The sequence below is a fragment of the Felis catus genome, chromosome A1 (genome assembly GCF_018350175.1).
Source record: "Felis catus isolate Fca126 chromosome A1, F.catus_Fca126_mat1.0, whole genome shotgun sequence".
Lineage (NCBI taxonomy): Eukaryota > Metazoa > Chordata > Mammalia > Carnivora > Felidae > Felis > Felis catus.
Window position 1 is genome coordinate 81,337,046 of NC_058368.1, and position 24,760 is coordinate 81,361,805.

The 24,760-nt window shown below is 44.8% G+C and overlaps 1 long non-coding RNA gene across 2 annotated transcripts in view; it reads left to right on the forward strand.

Annotated features, from left to right (window-relative positions):
* The window catches only part of LOC109499227, a 120,446-nt gene that overhangs the window by 84,016 nt on the left and 11,670 nt on the right, over positions 1–24,760 (forward strand). The window contains exon 1 of one of the 2 annotated variants that reach the window (XR_002741947.2): positions 23,215–23,386. The exons of the other annotated variant lie outside the window; for it this stretch is intronic. This is a non-coding gene — a long non-coding RNA (uncharacterized LOC109499227). Of the gene's footprint in view, positions 1–23,214; positions 23,387–24,760 lie in introns of those variants that run through there. 2 annotated transcript variants of the gene reach the window in all.

A 24,760-nucleotide genomic window follows, 5' to 3' on the forward strand; every position in this document is an offset into this window, starting at 1 on the left:
TATTTAAAACGAACAGGCCCTTTTTGTGGCTGCCCTTGGGACTTGACTCCAGCCCCCCCGCGCCCGGCCCGGGAATCCCACAGTAGCGAGATGCCATGCACTGGCCGGAGAACCAGCGCCGGCAGGCGCGCCCGTTCTGCAGATGTGGGTCGGGAGCTTGGCTGACGGGTCTATTAAAGGCGCGCGTGGGAGAAGGCTCGCACGCACGTTCACGCAGTTCTTTTTCCCGACAAAGACTCGGCCACGCAGAGCTCTGTCTCCGGAAAATTCCGCTTAATTCGAGAAAGCATCCGGGGCCCCGGGAGGCGCGATCCAGGGCGGCCGGGCTCCGGCACCCGCCGCCCGCCCGCGGCCCCCCTCCCCGCGGCCCCTCCCGGCTCCCCCCTCCCGGCTTCCGCAGCCTGGCCCGCGGGGCAGAGGCTCCAGAAACGTCGGCGGCAGAATGTAATAATAGGTTTGATTCCTTGGAAACTTCAAGTGAAAAGCAGACTTGGCCTTGGCGCAGCCCCTTTTCCAGCACGACTCTTCGGCGGGATTGAAATGCTGGGCCAGAGAGGAGGGGAGAGGGGCGCAGGCCCCCGGGGCGAGCAGCCGAGGGGGGTGGGTCCGGTCCCCGCCCCCGGGGCCTGCAGGGTCGCCCCCCAGCCCGACAGCGGGGCCCGGCGGAGAGGGAGGGGGGCTCGGAGCCCGCGTCCCCGCCCCTCCTCCGCCCCCCGCCCGGCCCTTCCCCTCCAGCTGCGCGCCGCCCGCCCCCGGGAACCCAGCGGCGTGGGCGGCGGGGCGCTGGGGGCGCGGCCCGGGTCCCCTCCCGGCGGGGGGCGGGGGCGGCCGGCCTCCGGCCCCGCTCGCCGCCCTTCCCAGGCCCTGCTCCGGCGGAGCCCCGGCCGGGACGGCTCCCTGGCCTTCGCGCCCCGCTTGCGTCCTCCCCTCTCCGCGGTGCGCACCCCTTCCCGGCCCGCCAGCCGCCCGCCTCCCTCCGCCTTTACCTCCGTCCCCTCCCGCCTCCGACTCAGTCCCTTCCTTTCTCCGCGCGCCCGGCCTCCCTTTGTCCTCGCCGCGTCCGTCTCCGCCCCGCGCCCCGGCTGCTGCTGCCGCCGAGTCGGGTCGGGGTCGGCCGGTACCCGGACGTGGCCCGTCGCCCCCCGCTTGCTCGGCCGCGTCCCCACCGGCTCGCGCGGGAGGGGCGGGGACCCCGGCAGCGACCCGGAGCCCCGCGTCCGGGCCGCCCCGACCCTCCCGGTGCAGCCTGGGCTCCGGGGCTGGCGGTGTCAGCCGCGGGGGATTAAGGTGACTGATGCGAGGGAAGAGGCAGAGTGTTTTTGTGTTTAAAGAGAGCGGGATTAGTAGAGAGAAAGTCCTGACCCGGGGTCAGCTGCAAGTCAAACCCTTTTACAATCAGCGGGCGGAACAAGCGCGTCTCCGGGCCGGGCCGCAACACGTGGGGGGAAGGCGGCGGGGCGGAGGGCGGCGGGGGGGGGGGAGAGGGGGACCCGTACCCCCAGACTGCGGCATCCCCGGACTGTGGGGTGGAGAGCGGGGGGGGGGAGGGACATGGGGGTCCGCACCCCCGGACTGCGGGATGGAGGGCAGGGGGAGGTGAGGGTCCACAACCCCGGACTGTGGGGTAGAGGGCAGGGGGAGAGGGGGGCCCGCACCCCCGGATTGCGGGGTGGAGGGCGGGAGGAGGTGAGGGTCCGCACCCCCCGGACTGTGGGGGGGAGAGGGGGGGCCCGCACCCCTGGATTGCGGGGTTGGAGGGCAGGGGGAGGTGAGGGTCCGCACCCCCGGAATGCCAGGTGAAGGGCTGGGGGAGAGGGGATCCGCACCCCCGGACTGCGGGGTGGAGGGCGGGGGGAGAGGGGGCCGAGATTAGGGACTGGCACTCCTGGCCAGAGCGCGCACTGGACCGGGCGAACGGAGGGGGCGCGGGGGGGGGGGGTCGCGAATCACCGCGGTGCGGGTTCGGAGCTTTGCAGGGTGGGATTAGCTGCCCATCAGAATTCCTTCCAAGCCGGAATGCCTGCGTCTGCCGTTTCCTGGGCCGTCTCCCGCTGCTCCTCGGATGGGAGCCTGGGGAGAAGGCCTGATGGGCTCCCTGCTTTAGGGGCTCTGTCTTACTAAAGCAGCTCTTTTTCCGTAAGAAACCCAAACCGAAAGCCCAGGCCCTGGGGCGAGGGGCGCTTCCCGGCCTCCCGTCCAGAACCGTGGCCTCACTTAGGCCCTTGCAAACCCAGATCGGAGGCGGAGGCGTGTAGCAGTGAGGGCGGGGGGAATATGTTAGGACCCCCATTGTCCATCAGGGTGGAGGAGTGAGGCCCTCATTTGGGTTATAAACCAGGCGTTTTTCATCAGGGAGTGAAATCCCCTGGCGGCGGGTGGGGGTGGGGCGCTGACCTCAAAAGTAATGAAAACTGGAGTTTGGGGGGAAGGATGAGAGGGGTCAGGAGAAAAGAACAGAACAGAGATAAATTTGTCTTCCTTAGCAGTCAGGTTCAGAATTTATGCTTAAGTAACACCAAGTTTTGACAAATATGAAAAACAAGGGAAAACACGACAAGCAAACTATCCATCCCATATAGAAAAAGGTCATCTATCTTGGTAAACAAACAAACAAACAAAAAATCCAGGATTGGCACACTTTTCTCTAAGTTGGCTTTTCGTCTTTAAATGTGAAAACATCGACACCAAATTGAGAGAGAGAAAGCAGGCTTACAAACACCACAAAAGGAGGGACTGGGAGTGAACCCAGGCCCTTCCTGGGGCAACACCGGGTGCCCTGGCGGCACATGGGCTCCGGGTTCAAAACCAAGTAGCCAAAACTCGCCAAGTAGCTCAGGAACTTGCTAAATGTAACCGATGGGGAAAATTGGTCTGTGACAAAAACTCTGGACTCTGAGAGTAATTCTGGATGCCCGGCAGGCAGCTCCAAGGCTTTAATTGCCGGCAGCCACTTCAGAGCAGCCACGCGGGCACATTAAAGACGTTTGTCAAGAACAGGTCACATGCAAAGTCTCGAAATAGTCAGCCAGTCAAATCAGTGGAAAAAATCAGCTTTTGTTAGATTTTGCAGCTTCAGGAATTAGGCATTCACTGCAGAGCTGCGGTTTTGAGAAATTGCAATGTCAGGCATGTTCCCAATGGGGAAATATTGTGAACGTGGAGGAATGTAAGATTGGGTCTGACAATGGGGAAACTGACAAGAGGTATCACCCAGACATTGTTTTCTCTCTGAGCACCCCGAAATGCTAACTAGAGACGATATCTAGAGGCAGCAATAGCACTCGCAGTTCGTCCTACGCACTTGAGACCTACGGAAACAAGAGTCTCACCGGCCTGGAGTACTGACCCAGGACTTCCTACGATGAATCCCAGAATGTAGGGCAAAGTACCCGATAGGTAGACACAACCACAAACACGACACCAGCAGGAAGAAATTCAAAGCAGAGGCCAACTTGTCTTTTTATTTCTAAGCAACAGAATAGGAGGAGAGCCAGGCGAGCGTCCTTTAACCCGGAAAAGAATTTAGAACCCTCTTGCTTTTAAGTCATCCAAACTATCGGGGGAATTTTCAGGACATGGAAAAGCCCAAACTTCAGCAGTAAATTTACCGTGAATTTCCGCGTAGAGATCGACGCAGAAGCTTCGCTCTTTGTGTTCAAAACCGAACTGAAGAGTGAAGTTGATTCCTGTAAAAATTGGCTATTTGCGTTTTCACCCTACAGGGAAATGACAGATGTGTGCTCAAAGAAAAGGAAGAATTTAGGTGAAAAGTTAGTCAATATGGTATTTGTCGTATTTCTAATGTCTGTTGAACCGTAGCACAGCAACATGGGAAAGAATACAGGATTTGGAGGAAGACAGGATTGCAGTTGAATCCAGGCTTGGCATGTGTCAGCTCATTGCCCTTGATCAAGTGTCCTTCTTCTGAGTCCATTTTCTCATATGCAAAAAAGAAAGACTAGAACCCACTTCATAAGAATATGGTCAGGATTAATGATGTAAGGAGCATGCTGCGTCTAGCAAAGAGTAGACCGTCAGTAAGTGGTCACTTGACATAGAAGCCTGTGTCGGCCCGGGCAGGGGTACAGTGGGACATCAATGCCAAATTTGGCCTGAGTGGGAGCAGTGTTAATTGTATGCGCCAATACAGTGCGCCGATATATTCATATTAATAACAACCCGTCTTTAGAGTTACGTGACAACCATCCTATTCATTCATTCATCTGTTCAACAAATACCAGTTATGGGCACATTGTACATCCAGGTTATCACAGGAGCACGTGTGTGTGTGTGTGTGTGTGTGGCCAGGTGCTGGGGCTCACTACCCAGTGGGTGGGACTCATTGTCACATGAACGAGTACGTTATTGAGGGCGACAGTTGGGGGGCAGAGGTATCTGCTTCATGCTGCCTGATCATTCGTGCCCCATTTGGGGGAATCAGGGAAGGCTTCTCAGAGGAAGTGAAAGATGGAAGCCGGACATCCTGGTGCTGCTCCAACATTCCCTGTCGCCAGTCTTGACACGAGGCGTAGGCACTGCATTTCTGTACACACCAGTGAAGAGTGCCACATAAATTTGAGCAGAGGATACACGAGAACCGCTTTGTTTTTCAGTGAACTGCTAATGCAGATTGGCTCTGAGCTGTCAAAGATGTAGACTCAGAGGTTCACTCTGGCAGCGGGCTCCCGTCTTCAGGGTGCACAGGACACGGGAGAGCTTGCTTCACATCCAGAATCAAAGACCCCGTGCCCCTGACAGGCCAAGCCTGGGGTTCCAGTGACACCCGGGATCTGCACCATCATAGGCACACCCAGACGAGGTGAGACGGGTCCTGCGTGATACTGGGAAACCGGTGTCAGGGGAGAGGCCCCCAAATTTGTATGATAAATAGAGCTGCTAAAGCTGTGTCTAGATCATTTAAATTCAAGTAGCGATTTATTACTTATAAAGTGCTCTTACCTAATTGTTCAATTACATGACTTTTGAAAAAAATTGAATTAGCGAGAGAAGAAAAAAATTTAAGCTGGATTATTAGAATGTCATAAAGAGGAAGGACTGACTGATTTACTGCCTTTATTTTCTGTTTTCCAACAAATCGTTCTGGCTGCCTGTAAAGAACTTTGCCGCTCCTGAACCACAGTTAACGTGAAAACACCACGAGCATATACCACGCACTCGCCTTTTGCTTTTCAGGGGCCAAAGCATTCGTGTCGGTTAGCTGAGAGTAATTTTAGTGGCACGTGACATGGAAGGAGGGACATTTAATAGTGCCCATGAGATGGGATAAATCAGCTTAACTGGATAGGTCATGATTATAACAAAGTGCGGTATCATTAGTTTCTCCATACTGTCATCTGTGAAATGGGAATATTTTGTTGTTAAAAAACCTTGATCCATTCACTACTTTAAACATCTTTGTGCAAATCGAGGGGCTGCCGTATGAACAAGTAAGCTGTATACACGGGCTGTGCTACATCTACAAAGCACGCAGTTCTGCTTTATGGACGTCCCTATTACCGCCGATCACAGTAAAGACCGCATTCCTGCTGTTGACAGACACAGATGTGGATTAAGGTGTGGTTGTGGGAGAAATCGTGACCTATGTGAATGGCATGTGAGAAAATAAATTTTAAATACAAGATAATGAGAGAAAATGTTCCATAAAAAAGAATCAAAACTGTGTTGGTAATCTAAGAATTCCAGTATGGGTTTTAGGTAATTTCAGGACACAAGGTGTCGTTCAGGAAGTCTAATAATCTATGCATTTTAACTATAGCTTTTTGGAGACAGTGACTTTGCCTTTGTTGACTAAATCATTCATAATTTTAACAGATGAGAATGTCAGGCCAGACACTCAGGCCCCTGTAGATAGTGGGGAGGGCGGAGTTTCTTAAACTGACTCGTTCTGAATATTATCACATGTGATTAATACCACTGTTGCCCCTAGTGCCACCATCACGTGCATGTCCCTTTTCTGTTCCCCACAACACCCAGAACGGGGGATGCTCTGTCACCACGTGGCGAATCCAGAGGAAAGAAAATCCTGCACTCGGAAAGGAGGCATGTGCAGGAGCGGAGTTGTTTATATTGGAGCCAATGAAATGAAGAGAGAAGAATAAAAATTGAGCAAAGTAAAAATCTAGGGTGGCTCTGACCACAGGATTGCTCCTGGCCAACACCATCAGACTCAGCCTCTGTGGGGACAGTTGGGAGAGGTCCTGGGGCTGCCAGCATTTACAACCAAAAGGGTCACAAAGCTACTGACCGTATTTTAGTAGGTCCTTAGCATATGGGCTTACGTGTCAGTATGTCACCTGTAATTCTCTCCGAGATGCACGGATTTAAATTTGGTTATGATAATCTGAGTAAGATACTAATGTAAAAAACTTTCCTGATCATTAAAAAAAAATTGTTTTAGTCTTTCAAAGTTAGAATACTACTGGAAATGTATTCTCAATTTTAAAATATGAACTATGAAATTTGGAAAACAAACTAAAGTATGCACTTGCTAAGGGGAATTATATAAAAGCCTTGAGATAATTAAACCATATTTTATTCCCCAAAACAAATATATCACCTGTAGGCACTACTTGCAGAACGCTAAAATTGTATTTAAAATCACAGCTCAAATTTGATTATGCATGTGCATTAAAAATAGATCATTTAAAATCAAGCTACAAGCTACAAGTTCAATATAAATATGAACAAATTAAGTTTTAACTGAATTTGAAACAGTTATGATTATAAGAAATCAGGTTTGGAAAAAAAAAACATAACATTTACAATAACATTTTAAGGTGAAGTCGTCACATTAGGGATTTATTTAAACTTAACGTCCAGAAAGGGGCCAGACCAGCATGCTTCTGCCTGAAACCCTGCCAGAGAGGAGAGCCCCCAACAGCCTCGTGCAGGTGAAGTCTTCGCCGGCCAGAACAGCTTTGGAGAGAGCAGGTATACCCCTGGCAGTGACCACATGGAAGGCCTCACTCCCAACATCACCAAGGCTCCTGGAGACCAGAAACTGATTGGCTTGATTCCCCACCATCAGCAGAGTTCCGAGCACCTCGTACGGGGAAAGCAGCCATTCACCGAAGTGAATCCATGCAGAAGGGCACACGTAGGGGTATAGGCTGCTGACAAGGAACCAGAGAGAGCAAGGCTGGCCTCAGCCGGGGCCCCCTGCATCCCCAGGGGAGGGCCCAGTGTCACGTGTGATGGTGTGAAGGAGAGAAGGCCCCTCGGGGACTCAGCATAGTGCCTGCCACATCTCAGGACACGGGGAGCAGTAGTGTCTTTGTGGCCGCTGTTTTTGTGGTTCTTCGGGAGATACAGAACGCAAAATCGAGGCTGGAGAGCAGGACACGCCCTCCCGTGGCCTGGTGCTGAGGCAGCAGAGGCTCCGGAAGAGTAAAGCTCTCTCACCTCCATGTCCCATAAAACGGGACTGAGGGGCAGTGGAGGCCACGGGGCTTGTATTTCAATTCTGAATTCCCCAAGACCTGCTCTGTGATTCGGCAGGTAGTGGGGTGCAGGGAATGTTTGTTAGTCAAGTGAGGTGTTATGACTGTTGTATTGCGTTGTGCAGCGTTGTGTCTTGCGGTTTCATGCTGTGCTGTTTCGTGTTCTGTTGAGGTCAAGGGGTTCTCTCAGGACCATCAGGGCAAAGTCACACCCGGCGTGCAGAGATGGTCCAGGCACCTGGCGAAAAGGAAGCATGGCAGGGACGAGGCGGTCACCTCCGGGGCTGCAAGGCAGAACTGGGAGCCTCCTGGTAGGAGTCACACAGTGGGGACATTACCTCTTCCTGCTTTAATCATACAACTAGCAAGGAACCTAGGAAAGAGCTTATGGGGACCCGCCTCACGGCAGTGACCCTGACGTGGAAATAGGTTGGCAGCTGGCCGGTCCCAGCCAGCACTGTCTCCAGATGCTCACCTTCTCGCTCTTCTTCGTAACAATCCTTGTCGCAGTGTGAATCTGACCTGTAACCTGCTTGTGTGTCTGAAATGTACAAACCTGGGAAGGTACTTCCTATAATTAGAGTGGTGGGTGTCGGACCGTGCAGAGGGAGGCACAGGGCACCCGTACTTGGGGACAGGATGGGCCCAGTGCCCTGTCCCAACTCTGTCCCTACTGTGCTTTCCCACACTGTGAGCAGAGGCACCCTGGGGGCCCCCGCAGAATCAGAGAGACTGCTCAGGATGTTTACACTCCAAGGGAACACAAGAATCCTGGCCACTCGATCAGATGCCATGTGCACCCTGCTTCAAGGTAGTCCACCATCTGAACGTTCCTTTCTGGCCAGATCCCTCTGCTGGCATCTGATCTTCGTGAAACTGGGTTTTCAGCAGCTGCTGTGTCAAAAGTAATTTGCATGGGAAACTCGGAGTGGACCCAGAAAGGAGGTATCAGGGTCCAACCTGATCCCACGTTGGCAGAGGCGTGCAATATGCAGACTGTACACACGGCCGCTGATCAATAATTGTGGCTGATGGGGAGCAAAGTGAAAGTGAATACTTTTTCACTCAATTTATGTAATTAAAAAATTGTCACTGAGTTATTAGCACATACGTGTTTATTAAGTTGTTTAGACTTACCTACTTAACAATCAGAACCGTTAGATACGTCTTTTGGCCTGGGGCACTCTAAATAATTACTGGAATGCTAAGAGGGCGCTAAAAATGCATACAATTCAAATTGATATGGAATTGGTAGCTCATAGATTGACGTAAAATTATTTTTGCTTTTATTATATCAATACAAAGGCATCATTTAATTTAAGCTGCAACTTTAAATATAATCTTATTTTTCTGCCAATACTTACTACAGATGATGTATTCATTTTGGATAATCAGTGGTCTATTTTAAGAATTTTTTATAAATTCCATTAGTAAGTGATAATATCCCTTGTTATCCAAATTTCCCTTTTTTAAAAAACTGAGAATACATTTCCAGTAGGGTCCTCGGTTTGAGAACAGAGGTAAATGATTTATTTATGCTTAAATGAGAATAAAGTCTTTACGTTAGTATTTTACTCAGATTATCATAACCAAATTTAAATCCATGCATCTCGGAGAGAATTACAGGTGATAAAACACAGACACATCAGTCTGTGTGCTGAGGACCTGCTAAAATATGGTCAGTAGCTTTGTGTCCCTTTTGGTATAAATGCTTCCAGCCCCAGGATCTCTCCCAACTTTCTTTTCTTTCTTAAATTAAAAAAAAAAAAACATTTTTTTTTACATTGATTTATTTTTGACAAACAGAGTGAGACAAAGCATGAGCAGGGGAGGAACAGAGAGAAAAGGAGACACAGAATCCGAAGCAGGCTCCAGGCTCCGAGCCGTCAGCACAGAGCCCGACAAGGGGCTCGAACCCACAAACTGTGAGATCATGACCTGAGCCGAAGTCAGTCGGTTGAGCCACCCAGGTGCCCCGTTTCTTAATTTTTTTTAAATGTTTATTTATTTTTGTGAGAGAGAGACAGACCATGAGTGAGGGAGGGGCAGAGAGAGAGGGAGACACAGACTCCAAACAGGCTCCAGGCTCTGAGTTGTCAGCACAGAGCCCTACACGGGGCTCGAACTCATGGACCTCGAGGTCGCCACCTGAGCCACAATCTGATGCCCAACCGACTGAGCCCCCCAGGCGCCCCTCTCCCAACTGTCCCCACAGAGGCTGAGTCTGATGGCGTTGGCCAGGGCAGGCCTGCATTCAGAGCCACCCTAGATTTTTGCTTTGCTCGATTTTTATTCTTCTCTGTTCATTTCATTGGCTCCAATATAAACAATTCCATTCCCGCACATGCCTCCTTTCCGAGTGCAGGATTTTCTTTCCTCGAGATGTGCCACATGGTGACAGAGCGTCATCCCCCATTCTGGGTGTTGTGGGGAACAGACAAGGGACATGGACGTGATGGTAGCACTAGGGGCAGCAGTGGTATTAATCCCGTGTGATAAAGGGCCAAGCGGCTGGTAGTTCAGGGTGTGAACGGGAACTTCAAACAGCACAGGGTCGGCGGGGCCCTCAGCGTCACTCTGAAACCAAAACATGTGATTCACCACTCTCGTTCTTGCAAGTAATTATATTTGTCGTGTATTCAAATCAAATATACGCAAATAGGAGCAAATGCCTCCCTTGGAAGAGGCAGCTGTCCGTCATGTACGTTAACTGACTTTCTTCAAAAGCTCTTTGGTATTTTAAGTTATCTTACTTCCTGTTTTGGTTTTGTTTGTGTCCCTGGAGAGGCAGTGGGGGGGGGGGGTTCGCAGGGGCGGGAGGGCGGTGGGACTTAGATCAGCAGTTTGTAGGACCCACGTCCAAGCAAAACGTGAAAGGCTTTGGGCTCAGCGTCTGTTTCAGCCGGTTCAGGGATGTGAGTGGTTTCTATACTCACTACAAAAGTACTCAGGTTCGCCCGTGGGAGCCAGGGCTCTGGTATGAACATGGAATTGTGTTTGAAGTACAGATGACTGAAATCCTTTGGCCCGATGGATTCACTACAGTGACTGGAACATGGGAACAAGGAGAGAACATAATTCAGGCCAAAAAGTACACAGAATGTTAAGAAAATGATCAGGAATGAGGGGTTACCCAGAGCTCAAGTGGATGCAAAGCAGAGGGAGTCAGAAGGGTCACCCTGGAGCCACGGAAACATGAGAAAGTCAGGGAGGCGTCCCTGTGACTCGGAGGCCACGCCTGTACCACAGAGGTCTCACTGCACCACTGAAGCCACCCTGGCAACTCGGAGGCCACCCCTGAACCACAGAAGCCACCCCTGAACCATGGAGGCCACCCCTGCACCATGGAGGTCACCCCTGAACCACAGAGGCTGCCCCTGAACCACGGAGGCCTCACTGCACCACAGAGGCCACCCCCACACCCCGGAGGCCACACCTGCACCATGGAGGCCACCCTTACACTGCAGAGGCCACCCTCACACCCCAAAGGCCACCCCTGCACCATGGAGGTCACCCCTGAAACATAGAGGCCACCCCTACACTACGGAGGTCACCCTGCACCCTGGAGGCCTCCCCTACACCATGGAGGCCACCCCTGAACCATGGAGGCTGCCCCTGAACCACGGAGGCCTCACTGCACCACAGAGGCCACCCCTGCACCACAGAGGCCACCCCTGAACCACAGAGGCTGCCCTAAACCACAGAGGCTGCCCCTGAACCACGGAGGCCACCCCGCACCACAGAGACTGGGGTCCTGGAGGACTGGGAGCCAGCACTACACTCTCTGCCTGTGCCTGTATGGGGTTCTCTGAAGCGAAGAGACTTCTGAACTGCCTGCGGACACTCGGCATCCCCGCCCCACCAGCCCTCTTAGGCTCCTCTGTGGCCACCGTCACAGAGTGCCAGAGGCTGAGGGGTGGAGAACAGCAGAGACCGTGGCCTCACAGTGTGTAAGCGGGGCATCTGGAACAGAGATGCTGGTCCCCTCCCCAGCTTCCAGGCGTTCACTGGCGGTCGTGGGCATGGCTTGGCTGTGGACACATGACCCATCTCTGCCTTCGCCTTCACATGGCCTCCTCCATGTGTCCAATCTCCCCGTGGCACACGGGCAGCGGTCACCCGGGTTAGGGCCGCCCAACACTGTCTTCTTCACTCGATCATCGGCGAGGACTCCATATCCAAATGAGGTCCCATCAGGGGCCCGGGACTTCAACATCTTCTTGGGGAGCATCATTCAAGCCGCAACCCTTGTGATTCTGGAGCTAATAAGCTTTCCTGCCTAGGAAGTATTGCGCATTCTGAGGGCCCAGGTTCTACTAGAAAATTGAATAGTTTAGGCTTTGGCCGTCTTTCAAATATTCTGCGTGCAATTATGCCCTAAATCTATTTGTAGACAGGACCCTTTTAATACAACTGGACGGGCCCCTGACACTGGTTTGGAGTCGTCCTTGAATTAATCGGCTAGGTGACAGCACGGCAGAAGCAGAGGCTGCAGGGCGAGGGCTGGACTTAACCACAGGCACACTGAGGCAGCAGGTGGTGGGACACAGACTCAGGCAGTTCACCCCGAATGTGTTGCTGCCATCACAGGAGAAAGAAAACTGAACATGTCCTGGGTTCCAGACAGACTTGCCCTTAGTTTTCTTATTTCTTATTTATTTTTTAAGGTTTTTTTATTGATTTATTTTTGAGAGAGTGGGGGAGGGGCGCAGAGAGAGAACCCCAAGCGGGCTCCAAGAAGAGCCAGACTTGGGGCTCAAACCCACGAACCATGAGATCATGACCTGAGCCAAAATTAAGAGTCAGACTCTTAACCGAGTGAGCCACCCAGGCACCCCCTTTCTTACTTATCTTTAATTGAATAAAAATTTATCTCGCTGTTAAATGTATGTCTGTAAACCACCTCCATCTCTTTGGGAAGAACGTAATGTATAAAGAGATTAATCACTGTTACAATTCACACATATAATCTCTTTTAATCCTCACTGCATGTCAAGATTACAATTATTCCCCCCTTTTTATAGATGAAAAGTAATATCAAAGAGCAGATGTTTAATGAACAGGAAGTTCAGGATTAAAATCTAGACCTGACAGAGTCTAATATTTATAATTAATGTAGTCCATACGAATATTTTTAATGGACTATATTTTTAGAGTGGTTTTAGGTTCACAGCGATATTGAGTGGCAAGTGTGGAGTTCCTGCCCCCGTACACACAGCCTCTTCCATTACCCACATCCCCACCAGAGTGGGGCATTTGTCACAGCGGGCGACCCTGCACTGACTCATCGTCATCACCCAGAGTCCATAGTGTGCATTAGGGTCCACCCTTGGTGTTGTGCATCCTGTGGGTTTGCACACACCATCATAGTATCACACAGAGTCCTTTCACTGCCCTGCGAATCTGCTGTGCTCCACCTGCCACTGGAGGATTATTCTTAATTTATTTATTTTAGATGGTATCTATTGGATCATACTCAAAATAAACTGTAAAGCTTCCATGTTCTTTTACATTCTTCCCCACTCTCCTCTTTCCCATAGTAGACATGTAACATCAATACTCAGTGTACATCTTAGTCTGAAAATGGAACTACTGTTCATGACTGAGCCCCATGGTAATGATGATTAGATTTCCTTCCTTGTGAAGGAAATCTTTTTCCTGGAGTTGGTAATGGTCTTGGTTTGTGAAAGTTATTCATTTACTTAGGTTTCTCTGTTCTTTATTTTTTTTAAGTTTATTTATATAGTTATTTATTGGGTGAGGGGAGGGGCAAAGAGAGAGAATCCCCAGCAGGTTCCGTGCTGTCAGCGCAGAGCCCAACACCAGGCTCAATCTCAGGAATGTGAGATCATGACCTGAGTTGAAATCAAGAATTGGTTGCATAACTTACTGAGACCTCCAGATGCCCCACTTTTCTCTGTTCTTATCACAAATTCTTTCCGTGCTTGATATCAGTATCATAAACATCTTTGATAATCAAACACAAGAAGAATTTATGAGTTCACTTTCTCCCTGCAGCCACTCCTGCCAGAGCCCTCTGTCTGCCTGCTCCAGGTTGGATGGGTTGCTCTCAAGTGTTGACACAAGGCTGTCAACACTACTCTTCACTCCACCTTTCTTCCATGTGGAGCTCCCATTTTCTGGATCCCATGTTTTCCCTCTTGCTTGAGCTACTCCCATGTTTTATTAAGTGGTATCTTCTAGCAAGCTGTGCAACACTAGAGGGTAGTTTAGCTAGGTATAGGATTCTAGGTGAAAAATAATTTTCCCTTGAAATTTTGTCTTCTAACTTACTATCTTGCTTTTGAGTAGTCTAAACAACTGTTCTTTATAGTTTACTGAGGGACACTTGATATGCAATAAACTATACATTTGTAAAGTGTACAGTTTGATTCCTTTTAACAAATACACACACACACACACACACACACACACACTCATGAAACAATCAACACAATCAAGATAATGAACATATCCATTATCCCCAAAAGTTTCCTTACCATCTTTGCAAACCCTCCCTCTTCCTACAGGTAACTACAAATCTGCTTTTTATCAGTATAGATTTGTTTCCATTTTCCTAGAATTTTATATAAATGGAATTGTATAGTATGTAATCTGCATCTAGCCTCTTTCACTTAGCACAATTATTTTGAAATTCATCCATGTTACAGCATTATCAGTAGGCTATTCATTCTTCCTATTATTGAGTAGCATTCCACTGCCTGGATGTACTACAATTTGTTTGTACACCAAATGTCCATCAGGACATTTGTAGCCAGTTTTTGGCTGTCATGAATTTGTGTCCAAGTTTTTGTGTGGACATGTGCTTTCATTTCGCTTGGATAAATACCTAAGTGTGGAATGGTTGTGTCACAGGTATATGTTTAAATGTTTAAGAAATTACAAAACTGGTTTTCAGGGTATGCCTACTGTATTACATTCCTACTAGCAGTATATGAGAGTTCTGGTTACTCCACATCCACACCAACATTTGCTTTTTGTTTTTAGATATACAACTGCTTGACTGGCAGTATCCCATTATATTTTTAATTTGCATTCCCTAATGATGAATCTTTTCATGTGCTTATTAGCTATATATGTATATATTTTTTTGTCTGTTCAAACAGGTTGCCCGTTTTTATAATTTTTTGAATTATTGAGTTTTGACAGTTCTTAATATATATTGGATATAAGCCAGGTACCAGTTTTGCAAATATTTTCTCATTCTGTAGCTTGCCTTTTCATTTTCTTAACAATATCTTTTGAAAAATAAAAGCTCTAAGTTTTGATGAAGTCTGATTTATAAGTTTCTTCTTTTTTTTTTCTTTTTTTTACCTGTTCATGCCTTTGTGTTGTGTTTAAGGAATCTTTGCCAAAGTCAACATCACCAAGCCTGTCTCCTATGATTTCTTCTGGAATTGTGATGCCTGATAACCACTACCTAATATGGCTATTTATATTTAACATTAAATCAAGTAAAATTAAAAATTTTAAAGTTTGCTCCTCAGTCACACTAGCCACATTTCAAGCACTCAGTCACATGTGGCTAATGGCTGTTATCTTGCACAGTACAGGCAGAGTATTTTTGTCAGCATAGAAGATTCTGGTGAACCAAACTTTAACATTCTGTAGGTTTACCTCCCACATTCAGGTCTATGATGCATTTTGAGTTAACTTTTGTATGTGGCATGAGGTTAAGGTTAATATTTTTGCATATGGTTACTCAATTGTTCTAATATCACTTTTGAATAGATTATTTTTTCCCTGTTAAATTGCTTTGGTGCCTTTGTCAACAATCAATTAACCATACATGGGTGGGTCTACTTGTGGATTCTTTATCCTAATACATTGATCTATAGCTCTGTCTTCATGCCAGCACTGCACAGTCTTGATTTTTATAATAAGTCTTGAAAACAGTGCTAACCCTTCTACTTTTTAAAATCTTTGTAAAAATCGTTTTGGCTCTTATATGCGTTAGTATTTCTATATGAAATTTAGATTAAGTTTGTCCATTTCTACAAAAAGGTTTCTGCCATTTTACCTGGGATTTTATGGAATCTATGGATGCATTTTGGGAGAATTGATATCTTTACGGTATTGGGCCTTTCAATTTGTCAATATGTTATTTTTCTCCATATATTTAAATATTCCCTAATAGCTCTTAGCAATGTTTTGTAGTTTTCAGTGTACAGATCTTGTACTCCAAACTATTTCATACTTGATTATTGTAAGCTGTATGGTTTTTTGAATTTCAGTTTCTGATTGTTCATTGCAAATAGAGAGAAATACAATTGATTTTTAAATTTTGATCTTGTATTTTGTAACTTTGATAAGTTTCTTACAAGTTCTAGTAGCACTTTTTTTTTTTTTTGGCAGCTTCTGTAAGATTTTTGACCAAAGAAATTCTACCATCAGCAAATAAAGACATTTTTATTTCTACCTTTCTAACCTAAATGCCTTTTTCATACCTTATTGCACTGGCTAGAAGCTCCAGCACAATTTGACGGGCAGTAGTGAGAGCAATATTCTTGTCCCGTTCTTGATCATAGGGAGAAAGCTTTCAGGCTCTCATCATTAAATATGATGTTAGCTGTAGATAGTTCATTGGGTTGGATTCTTGATCCTTTATATTTGACTGGTTTTTATTTTGTTTGCTTGTTTTCTATTCTTTCTATGTAAGTTATTCTGGGTGGGTTTTTTATTCCCTCTCTTTATTTCTGATTTTTGAAATTGCATGATTATGTGTGTAATGTAAGTCTTTTTTTCATTTATTGTACTGGATGTACTGGATATTTGGTGTGTTCTTTCAATCTTTAAAGTCCTTATTCTTCAATTCTGTGAAATTACATCAAATATTTCTTTGATCTTTCCTTCCTCTATTTTCCTCTGTTCTCTCTTTCTTGAATTCCTATTAGTTAGAGATCACATCTTCTGCCTCGTCCTCTGAATTTCACAATCGTTCTCTATTCCTTCTTCCTCCCCCTTCTCTTTTGGTTTTGGTTTTTTGTTTGTTCATTTGTCTGTCGTTTGTTTGTTTTGGAGAGTTTCTCATATTTAATCTGAAACCTTATTTTCATAAAAGGAATTCTGTAAGCCAAATCTATGTTACCATGTGAGAGAATTTCCAGTCACCTCCAAGAGAGAACACATGTTTTGGTGAGTCTGTGAGTAAAATTGTTATTATGATGTATTTACAAGGAGAAAAGGATTAATGATCCAGAACTCTCTAATGATGAGTTTACTTGGGAAATGCATTCTGCTGACATAAAAGGGGAAAGTACTCAGTTGGGATCCAGGATCTCGGTTCTCACATCATTAATTTATCAGTGTGTGTGGGGCAAGTGTTTTCAGAGGTGGCACACCTATCATCTAGATTCACTCACTCAACGAGTGAATAACACCTGTACATACACGGTTCTGATGTACAAAAACATGGTATTTTGAATCATCTGGAAAATGTAACTTGCTTTGAGTACAATAAAGTAAAAATGGGAAAAGAATATTGTTCTACATTTAAGAAGAGCATAGCTGATGACGGGGTGCTTGGGTGATTCAATTGATTGAGCATCCGACTTTGGCTCAGGTCATGAGCTCAGGTTTGCGGGTTCGAGCCTGCATCGGGCTCTATACTGACAGCTCAGAGTCTAGAGCCTGCTTCAGATTCTGTGACTCCTTCTCTCTCTACCCCCCTCCCACTCGCATTCTGTCTCTCTCCTTCAAAGATAAGTTAAAACATTTAAAAAAGAGAGAGAGCTTAGCCGATGAATAACAACACAAGTAACAAAAGAAAAAAATTAAATAATTATCTATATCGTGCACAGAAAATCATACTGATTGAAGTGTTGATATTTGGTTTGGATATTTGTGTATTTTTCTAGCATTTCTTAAGGGGTAATCATATACCAGAACTACTTGAGATGCTTCCTAAGAATATGGTTTCCTGAATCCCATCCAGGAAGACACTCAGATTAGGCAGACCTTAATATGAGGGCGGATGTGTCTGAGAAATTTATAACAAACTCTCCAAGTAACTGCTTTGCCCATGAAAGTTTGAAAACCACTGTATTCAGACAAGGTCTACACGTCTTTGCTAACACATTGACTAATAAGATGAGAAAAAAAATTTCCACTTGATTTCCCCAAGGCATAAACTACTCTTTATGAAATTATTGAGTTATTCTAACCTTTGGAAGTTAAATTAAGTCTTTTAACACACAAAACATTAGATTTTAACAAAACTGGCTTTAAGGCTATAGACATCTTCCTTAAGACCTTAGAGCTGTACTCTGATCACTAGAAATAAGAGTACTGTGATTGAGAAATTGAGTTTTTAATTAAAATGCATTTAAATGGCTACATGTGGCTAGTGGCTACTGTATTGGACAGAGCAGATGCTGACCATTTTCATCATCACAGAAAGTTCTACTAAACAGTGCTGTCTTAGAGGGTAAATCTAGTGTCCGGTGATGCCCAATTTATTTTTCATGTGTTCATGAAGTCCCCTGGCTTCCTTGCAGGAAAGCTGCTAAAGTAAAATATAGTGTTACTAGTCTTATTTATGGAGACAATATATTTTGTATACTGCATTATATTTATGGACAAGACAGATTTTGATTAGAAAGTCTTTATGGATGAATGGAAATATTTCATTTCATTTTCTTACCATTTTTTAAAATTCCAGTATAATTAACATGCAGTGCTATATTCGTTTCAGGTGGGCAATATAGTGATTCAACAATCCCATACATTACCCAGTGCTCGTCATGATAAGTGTGCTCTTAATCACCTTCCACATTTCTCCCATCCCCCCGCCCACCTCTTCCCTGGTAACCATCAGTTTGTTCTCTGTAGTGAAGAGTCTGTTTCCTGGTTTGTCTCTGTGTCTCTTTTTTATTTCTGTAGCTATTTGTTTTGTTTTTTAATTCCACATATGAGTGAGATCATATGGTATAGGTCTTCCCATGACTGACTTCACTTAGCATTATACTCTCTAGTTCCATCCATGTTGTTACAAATGGCAAGATGTCATTCTTTTTTTATGGCTGAGTAATACTCCATTGTGTGTGTGTGTGTGTGTGTGTGTGTGTATACATACCACCCCCTCTTTATCTGTTCATCTATTGATGGACACTTGGGCTCCTTCTGTAATTTGACTATTGTACATAATGCTGCAATAAACATAGGGGCACACATATCCTTTCAAATGCGTGTGTTTGTATTCTTTAGGTAAATGGCATGATCACTGGATTATATGGTACTTCTATTTTTAATTCTTTGAGGAACTCCATATTGTTTTCCACAGTGGCCGTATCAGTTTGCATTCCCACCAACAATGCAAGAGGGTTCCTCTTTCTTCACATCTTCACCAGCACTTGTTCCTTGAGCCTTTCATTTTAGCTATTCTGACAGGTACCTGTGAGATATCTCACTGTGATTTTGATTTGTATTTCCCTGATGATGACTGATGCTGAGCATCTTTTCAGTTGTCTGTGGGCCATCTGGATGTCTTCTTTGGAGAAATGTCTGTTCATGTCTTCTGCCCATTTTTAATTAGATTTTTTTTTTGGTGTTAAGTTGTAGAAGTTCTTTTCTTTTTAAGAATTTTTTTAAGTAAACTCTATGCCCAACACGGGGCTCAAACTTAGGACTTCATGATGAAGAGTCACATGCTCTACCAACTGAGTCAGTCAGGTACTCCATGTTGTATAAGTTCTTTAGATATTTTGGATACTAACTCTTTATCACATATGCCATTGGTAAACATCTCCTTCCATTCATTGGTTGTCTTTTAGTTTTGTTGATTGTTTCCTTTGCTGTGCAGAAGCTTTTTATTTTGATGTAGTCCCAATAGTTTATTTTTGCTTTTGTATCCCTTGCCTCAGGAGATATATCTAGAAAAATGTTGCTACGGTGGGCATCAGGGAAATTACTGCCTGTGTTCTCTTCTAAGATTTTTATGGTTTCAGGTCTCACATTTAGGTCCTTAATCCATTTTGAGTTTATTTTTCTGTAGGGTGTGAGAAAGTGGTCCTCGTTCTTTTACATATAGCTCTCCAGTTTTCCCAATGCCATTTGTTGAAGAGACTATCCTTTTCCCATTGAATATTATTTCCTCCTATGTTGAAGGTTAATTGACCATAGAATTGTGGGTTTATTTCTGGGCTATTCTGTTCCATGGATCTATGTGTCTATTTTTGTGCCAGTTCCATACTGTTTTTATCACTGCACCTTTGTAGTATAACTTGAAATTTGGAATTGTGATACCTTTAGCTTTGTTTTTATTTTTCAGTTGCTTTGGCTATTTAGGGTATTTGTGGTTCCATACAAATTTGAGGATTGTTTGTTCTAGCTCTGTGAAGAATGCTGGTGTTGCTTTGATAGGGATTGCATTGAATATGTAGATTGATTTGGGTAGTATCGACATTTTTTTTAATTTTTTTTAACGTTTATTTATTTTTGAGACAGAGAGAGACAGAGCATGAACGGGGGAGGGTCAGAGAGAGGGAGACACAGAATCCGAAACAGGCTCCAGGCTCTGAGTGTCAGCACAGAGCCCGACGCGGGGCTCGAACTCACAAACCGTGAGATCATGACCTGAGCCAAAGTCGGCCGCTTAACCGACTGAGCCACCCAGGCGCCCCGGGTAGTATTGACATTTTAACAATATTTGTTCTTCCAATCGATGAGCTTGGAATGTCTATTTCTTTGCATCGTCTTGAATTTCTTGCATCAATGTTTTACAGTTTTCAGAGTACAGGTCTTTCACCTAGTTTATTATTCCTAGGTATTTTATTATTTTTGGTGCAGTTGTAAATACGATTACTTTCTTAATTTCTTTTTCTTCCATTTCACTGTTAGTCTACAGAAATGCAATGAATTTCTGTATATTGATTTTATATCCTGCGACCTTGCTGAATTCATTTATCAGTTCTAGTAGTTTTTTCAGTGGAGTCTTTAGAGTTTTCTGTATAAATTATATCATATGCAAACTGTGAAAGTTTTACTTCTTCCTTATCAGTTTGGATGTCTTTTATTCCTTTTTCTTGTCTGATTGCTGTGGCTGGGACTTCCAGTACTTTGTTGCATAAAAGTGAGAGTGGACATCCTTATCTTGTTTCTGACCTTAAGAGGAAATCACTCAGTTTTTGACCATTGAGTATGATGTTATCTGTGGGTTTTCCATATATGGCATTTATTATGTTGGGGTATGTTCCCTCTAAATCTCTTTTGTCAGGGGTTTTTATCATGAATATATATTGTACTTTGTCAAATGCTTTTTCTGCATCTATTGAAATGGTTCTATGGTTTTTATCTTTTTTCTTGTTGATGTGATGTATTATGTTGATTGATTTACAAATATTGAACCACTCTTGCACTCCAGAATAAATCCCACTTCATCTTGGTAAATGATTTTTTAAGGTATTGGATTTAGTTTGCTAGTATTTTGTTGAGGATTTTTTCGTCTGTGTACATCAGAGATGTATTGGCCTGTAGTTTTTTTTTCAAGATTTTATTTTTGAAATATTTGTAGAGTAATCTCTACACCCATCATGGGCTTGAAACCACAACTCTGACATCAAGATTTGCACACTCCATCAACTGAGCCAGCCAGCCATCTCTCTTGTTCTCTTTCTTTGTGGTGTCTTTATCTGGTTTTAATATCAGGGTGATGCTAGCCTCCTAGGATGATTTTGGAAGTTTTCCATCCTCTTCTATTTTTTGGAAAAGTTTGAAAGAGTACGTACTAACTCTTCTTTATTTTTTTAAAATATAAAAGATTTTTCCAACTTTATTTATGTATTTTGAGAGAGAAAGCACGAGTGGCAGAGAGAGTGGAAGAGAGAGAATCCCAAGCAGGCTCCACACTATCAGTGCAGAGCCCAACACAGGGTTTGGACTCACAAACCGTGAGATCATGACCTGACCTGAAATCAAGAGTCGGATGCTCATCTGACAGAGCCACCCAGGTGCCCCCTAACTCCTCTTTAAATAGTTGGTAGCATTCCCATGTGAAGCTGCCTGGTCCTGAACTTTTGTTTGTTGGGAATTTTTTTACTACTGATTCAATTTCATTGTTGGTAATCAGTCTGAGTTTTCTATTTCTTCCTGACTCAGAGAGGTTATAAGTTTCTAAGGATTTTATCCATTTCATCCAGGTTGCCCAATTTGTTGGCATACAATTTTTCATAATACTGACTTACAATCCTTTGTATTTCTTTGGTGTTGGCTGTTATTCCCCGCCCCCCCCCCGCCACATTTCTGATTTTGTTTATTCGAGTCCTCTATTTTTTGATGAGTCTGGCTAAAGGTTTATCAGTCTTATTGATATTTTCAAAGAATCAGCTTCTAGTTTCATTCATCTGTTCTTTTGGCATTTTTTAGTTTCTATCGGAACTATTTAATTTTAGAAAGTATTTTTCAGTTCTAGAATTTTCATGTGTTCTTTTCCAATCATTTTTACTTCTCCGTTGGCTTTGCCCCTCTGTTCCCACAATATATCCATACTTTCATTGAAAATTTTCAACCCATTTGTAATAGCTGTATTAAAGTCTATCCTTTCTGTCATTACAGTTCAGTTTCTTTTAAGTGATTTTACTACTGTTCACATTTTTCTCACATTTCCTTGCTGCTTTACATGTCTGGCAGTTTTTTATTATATCCTGGGCATGATGGATGCCACATTGTTGAATGTCCAAATTTTATCATCTTCACTTAAAGAGTATGAAATTTAATTCTGAGGCAGTTAACTTACTTGCGGATAACCTTGTGAGGTCTTGTCCCTAAGCTTCGTTAGGACACCTCTAGAGTAGTCTTTACTCTAGGGCTCGAGTAGCCCTAGTCTTAGCTTTATTCTCTTGGGATATTAGTGGAGCACTCAGTGAGTTCAGTGTGGTCTTTCCAGATTGGGTGGTCAGTGCTTCAGTATTTTCTAGCCCTGTGTAAGTTCTGGAATGTCCACTTCTCCCACTTCTCCTCGGTCATTGAACTTTGTCCACCATATCAGAACCTGGCCTCAGCACAGACCACCAGCTCTTCAGTCAGGTACTCAAGGGGATGTCTATGCAGATTTCTGGAATCCTTGTCTGATGCCTCATATCCTGCCCTCCAGGTCCCCTTTTGGTCCTACCCTCCAACTTCCATCCCCTCACCCTGGCGGAACTGTCTTATTCTGCGTGGGCTCCCCCTCCCTGCACCGTGGTTTGAGAAGTGCCTCCAGGCAGAAATCTGGGTGACTGTGGGGTTGCCTCATCTGTTTTTACCCTCTCTGGGGTCACAATTTTATATTGCTTGTTGCCCAACATCTGAAAATAGTTATCTCATATATTTTGTTCTGTTTTATAGTTTCTTAATAGTAGAAGGTCTAGTTTGATACCAATTTTCCATCATGTCCAGAAGTATAAGTGCAAATGGAAATCAACCATCAAATTCAGCTTAAAAAATCACCAGAATTAAAAAAAATTTTAATAGTGGCCTTTCCACAAACAAATTTGCTCAGAGGACAAAGCCCAGATAAATTAAGTTTACTTGGATGGGGAGGATTTTCAGCATTCAACACAGTAATTTGCCACATGATTCCATCAAGTTCTGGTTTAGACAGATACCCATTTATAAAATGAAATCAAGAGGAGGCCATAGTTCTTCCATGGACGTGGCCTACTAGATGAGGAAGCAAGAGACTTTGGTTGCTCTGGATCCATTGTGCCTACTTGTATAACCTTGGGCTATAACTTTGGTTCCCTGTGTGCCAAGGTTCCCTGGGACATCACGGCTCACTCACAGAGATGCCATGGGATATTTTCAACTTTCAACAGAGGCACGGTGATACCTGTCACCTGGTGGACACCACGCACACAACCAGCCTCAAGTGGTTTGTTCAACATTAGATTATGCCACACGCCTTACAAGAGCATCTTATCTTTGTCAAGGTGGGTTTTGAGCAGTTTCTGTGATAAAAAGTGAGCACCACACGCAGGAAAGTGACAGGAAGGTGATGGTGGCCAAATCGAATTCCAGTGGAGGGCATACGTGCCATTAGTAAGAAGTCGTGATTATTTGAGAATGTAATTAAAATATCAGTGTCTTCCTTCAATTTACATGTATTTTTTTCCAAATGGCTACAGATTTGTTAGTACCTAAAAATATTTTAAGTTGAAACTAAACTATTTAAAACTACTAGGCATTTTTTTGGACAAGGACCTCCTGTGACAAAATGGCAGAGACACTGAGGGCGCCATGGATTCAGAAAGCACAGGGGCTTCTGGACTGGACGGGTAACCTATCACCGGTCCCATCCGCAAAATGCAGGTGTTGCATTAAATTCTCCTTTTGTTCTGACATTTTAGGAATCTGCGGTTTTATATCGCTACAAGTGGTGGGGTTTTTTGTTGTTGTTTTGTTTGTTTTGTTTTAAGTAGGCTTCACACCCAGCCCAAGGCTTGAACTCATGACCCTGAGTTTAAGAGTCAGAGGCTCAACTGACTGAGCCACCCAGGCACCCCAGTATTACAAATGGTTCTCAAGTGGTAGAGTGAATGTGGCATGCTAATTGGGTCATTTCTATCGGGGGAGCAAAGAAGAAATGCTAAGATTCCCAGCTCATCTCCGAAGCAAGGGTCCCCAGGTCTCCAAAGGGAAAATAGGATACCAGAGACAGATTCAAGAATTCCTCAAGCCGATAAGAAACATGATTTTTAAGTCAGTTCAAATTCCCATATCAGACATGGGACAGCTCTAGCCCAGGGTAGAAACGCTGGATTCACTCCAGAACTCTCCCATACCTTTAGAACAGGGGCTGTTAACCTGGGATCGAAGAACTCCATCCATGCACAGAATTCAGAACGCCCCCAGAACAGAAAAATATTCACCTTTATTTTTATTAACTTCGAGTTGAAACTTAGCATTTTTCTTCAGTTACGAACGTAGTCAACAAACGTCGGGAGTATTAGCATTTCCTGTGATGTTGCCACCCATTGAAATAATGGGATTTTCCTTTCACAGTACAGTCTTACACTCACAGCCATTATGACCTTGCGGTAGTTTTTACACCTGCTGCAGACCTTATTACTCAGTGCGTTATGGAGGGAAATTATTACTGTATCATGAAATATTTTTAAAACGTATTTCGATAATCGCTTTTCAAAGTACAAGTTGTTTCTTTGATAACCTTAAGTATTGGTTTTAATTTTTTTTATCGTGAAGGACTTGGAACATACGTAAAAGTAGACGGAAAGATATATAGGCTCCCACACATCCATCATCCAGCTCTACTCCCAAATCCTTCTCAATGCTGCAAGTTCCTG